The following is a 4,606-nucleotide window of genomic DNA, read 5'->3' on the forward strand; positions in this document are numbered from 1 at the left end:
TAACCTTCTCCTGCCCTGCTCCCCTGCCCGTCCAATCCCTCAGACACACCATAAGCTCTCCCTTGTCCATTCCCATTCCTTTACCTCCTCCTGCTCCCCTGCCCGTCCAATCCCTCAGACACACCATAGCCTCTTCCCCTTGTCCGTTCCCCTTCCATTTGAAGCATTGTCGTACTGTATGCCCTCAGATGTTAATACTGTATTTTACAGTGTAAAGGCCTCCACATAAAGCCACGGATAAAGTTTTTTTTTTTTTTTTTACAACTGAAGGATTATATGAATGAATTAACTTTATGATATATCTTTGAGGATGCGTAACCATGGTCTTTCTTTTGTAATTCTAATGTCATCAGAGATGTGTCTTCGCTACAGGTCTATGTGATCTGTCAATCCAATGTATCCAAATAACGTACAATAGTCAATCGTAGCCACACGTGTCCCGTGTGGCTCAGTTGGTAGAGCATGGCGCTTGCAACGCCAGGGTGTGGGTTCATTCCCCACGGGGGGACCAGGATGAATATGTATGAAATTTCCAATTTGTAAGTCGCTCTGGATAAGAGCGTCTGCTAAATGACTTAAAATGTAAATGTAAATCGTAGCCACACTGGATGGCTTCTTACACCACTATCCCCTTGCCTGCGACCGACTATTTTCTCTCTCTTTGTTTCGGCTTCTACATTTTACAGGAAGAGACAGGTGAGTTAGTGCACGCTCAAATTCAAACCAGCGTAATTGTTTTTCATACGGAATGAAGAGTCGCCAACCGGACATCGGATTGCAGAGGAACAACCGGGCTGATTAGCGTTGGTTAGATTTGCTTGCTGTAACATGTTGACCACCTGTCTCCCTGCTTTCCCTAAAAGCTGGGCCTGATCCCTCTATGCTATACAATGCCACTCTCACATGACTAGAGGAAGAGAGAAGAGAGAAGAGAGAGAGAGAGAGAGAGAGAGAGAGAGAGAGAGAGAGAGAGAGAGAGAGAGAGAGAGAGAGAGAGAGAGAGAGAGAGAGAGAGAGAGGAAGAGAGGAGAGAGAGAGAGAGAGAGAGAGAGAGAGAGAGATGCTCCTATCTCTCTAGGGAATTAGACCAAAGTTCTCAATTGGTACAAAATATATAGAAATAAAAGCTCAACTGGACACCTTAATGAGGCAGGTGAATGAACTGAGAGAGAAAGCACGCAGGTCATTCTACGCCATAAAAAGCAAATTCAAATTGAAATACCTATTAAAATTTGGCTAAAACTAATTGAATATGTCATTGAACCAATTGCACTTTATGGCAGCGAGGGTGTGGGGTTCCACTTGCAAAAACAGAGATTTTCATGAAATGGGACAAACACCCCCATTGAAACCCCTGCATGCAGAGTTTCTGTAAGATTATCCTACCATGTCTAGAGGAAACGTACAAACAATGCATGCAGGGCAGAATTAGGCCCAATATCCACTAATAATTAAAAAATAAAAAAAAAAGCAATTAAGGTTTGGAAACATCTAAAATACAGTGACCCCCTCTCATATCACTACCCAAGCCCTGCAATGCCAAGAGCTGAAGCAAAGAAAAAGAGTCCCCCTCATCCAGCTGGTCCTGGGGGCTGAGTTCACAAAACCTGTTCTACTAAACACACTGAAGCCTCAGGACCAGAACATCCAATCAATCAGGATAAACCAATTACAACACAGTCAAAAACAAAACTATATGCTTATTGGGAACGACAAGCACAAACACAAAAGCAAAATTGCAGTTGCTATCTGGACCCTAAAATCGACAGTACACAGTGGCTAAATATTTGACCATGGTTTACTGATCAAAACCTTAGAAAAACCTTGACAAAGTACAGGCTCAGTGAGCAACAGCCCTTGCCCATTGAAGAAGGGTAGAGAGAGGGGAAAACCAATTGGGCTCCCTGTAGAGAAAAGGCTGTGCAACCACTGAACAACAGCCAGAACCTGAGACACGGAGCTGCATTTCCTGATAAAATGTCAAAAATATAAAAACAATTAGAGAGTGTCATTCCCAAATTTGAAACCCTTATTCAAGGTTTCAAAGACCTCTATGATGAGAGTAGGCTACCAGTCCCTGTTGAGGCAGGACGCAGAGAGCTGTGGGTTGGCAGCGCACTACATTGCTGCCTGTTACATAAGATGAGGGACAGTGTCTTGACAGACCAATCAACCTGCACATGTACTCGACTGTATGCTTATGTTAGTTGTGAATGTGGTTACACCTTGTTATTGTTTGTTACTGTTGTCCCATTGACAATTTGTAGTTCTCATTTTATGGTAAAATGGATCCCGCTAAGAATCGTATTAGAATCTGCGCCAATATTGGTATCTCTCTCTTTTTTATGTGGTTATTAATCTGATGTAGCCAGCCTGTATGTGGTTATTAATCTGATGTAGCCAGCCTGTATTAATGACTCCCTTTCTAGGTGCTCAACCTGGTCTCAGAGCATTTCATATTATTCTGTACGTAAATCCGAATTACTCCGTTTAGTATGAAGTTTTACATTTCGTCAGTGGTGGAAAAAGTACTCAATTGTCAAACATCCGTAAAAGTAAAGATACCTTAATATAAAATGACTCAAGTAAAAGTGAAGGTCACCTAGCAAAATATGACTTGAGTTAAAGCTTAGGGTTAGGGTTAGGGTTAGGGGTAGGTTAGCGTTAGGGGAAGGGTTAACTAAAAGGGATAAGGTTAGGGTTAGGGGGAGGGTTAACTMAAAGGGTTAGGGGTAGGTTAGGGTTAGGGGAAGGGTTAACTAAAAGGGATAAGGTTAGGGTTAGGGAAGGGAAGGGTTAACTAAAAGGGATAAGGTTAGGGTTAGGGAAGGGTTATCTAAAAGGGTTAAGGTTAGGGTTAGGGGGAGGGTTAACTAATATGCTAAAGTAGTTGTAAAGTAGCAAAAAAAGTAGTTGAAAATGTGCTAATTAGCTAAAATGCTAATGTTGTCCGTGATAAGATTTGAACTCACAACCTTTGGGTTGCTAGATGTTCATGTTATATGCCTACCCATCCAACCCGACCAGCCACCCTACTTTTGTTTTTGCCTTAAGTAACCATCTGTCTTATGTACTCATACCAAACTAATTAGACTGTCCCAGATTGACATTTACATCTAGCATATTAAACTAGGCAACTCAGTTAAGAACAAATTCTTATTTACAATGACAGCCAACCGGGAACAGTGGGGTTAACTGCCTTGTTCAGGGCCAGAATGACAGATGTTTACCTTGTCAGCTCAGGGATTCGATCGAGTAACCTTTTTCTTACTGGTCCAAAGCTCTAACCACTAGTCTACCSTGCCACCCCAAAATGATACCAAGCTGAGGTGCTCAGTCTCCAACCCTGAGCTTGACCTTTCTCTCTGCATCCCTTTAAACCATTAATCATACCAAAATCAACCCAATGCCAAGGCTATACCTAGAGTACGTTCCAAATGGCACCCTATTCCCTGCATAGTGCACTACTTTTGACCAGAGCCCTATGGGAACCCTATGGGACCTGGTCATAAGTAGTGCACTATAAAGGGTGGCATTTTGGGACGCACTTATATTATTTTGTTGAAGTCCTTTTTAGTAAGACACACACTCTATGGAAACAAACTTTTTTGACATTTTATATTTGTGTAAATGTATTAGACATTCCTGTACCTAGGCCTRCTAATGAACTATTGTCAGTGGCACAAATGTGTCCATGGAAAGCATAACTCAAATGAAGGAATTAATAGATACTGTTGCCTACTGTATGTCACAAGCACTGACTTCRTGAGGGCATCTGTTGTATGTTATTAACCGGCTGTGTTGTACAGATAATAAGAAATCCAGGCTGCATCACATCCAGCCGTGATTGGGAGTCCCATAGGGCGGCGCACAATTGGCCCAGCGTCGTTCGGGTTTGGCCGGGGTAGGCCGTCATTGTAAATAAGAATTTGTTCTTAACCGACTTGCCTAGATAAATAAAGGTTAAATAAAAAAATATACAAAATAAAGAACAACAGATGGTTTCACAGTCGTAATCACTAGCTGTTTTTCATACCTTAAGGTTAGGTGGGGTTATGAAAATCACAGCCTGATTTCAAGATTTTTTTCCAACAGAAAATAAATCTTTGATTCTTCAAGTGCAGTCAACACCTACCCAGGAACCAAATGTTAATCCTTCAATATGTCTCGCTGAATGTCTGATCTACTTGAATGAATGTGCATTGACGCAAGCAGGCAAATAGTTATTTCTCTCTAAGTACGATCCCTGGGTCCTWGCCATAATGCATATACCTGCAGCAGCAGACAGAGACAGAGACAGGCGTTCCTAAAATGAATCTGACAGGTAAAGAAGAGGGAGGGTGGGTGTGGGTGTGGGTGGGTGAGGTCTATCTGCTGGCTGGCCATGGACAGGTTAGGCCTGTGGGCTTGAATGTCCTTGCCAGAAAGTCAATACAATTTAATGAGGCACCCAAACCTTCTCAACACACCCAGGTTATGTCTGGGTTTTAAGGTATGTCTCAAATGGCACCCTATTTCTCTATATAGTGCACTACTTTAGATCAAGGCCCAAAAGACGCTGGCCAAAAGTAGTGTACTATGTAGGGAATAGGGTCTAAAGTAGTGC

This window comes from Salvelinus sp. IW2-2015, unplaced genomic scaffold, assembly GCF_002910315.2.
Source record: "Salvelinus sp. IW2-2015 unplaced genomic scaffold, ASM291031v2 Un_scaffold1964, whole genome shotgun sequence".
Taxonomy (NCBI): Eukaryota; Metazoa; Chordata; class Actinopteri; order Salmoniformes; family Salmonidae; genus Salvelinus; species Salvelinus sp. IW2-2015.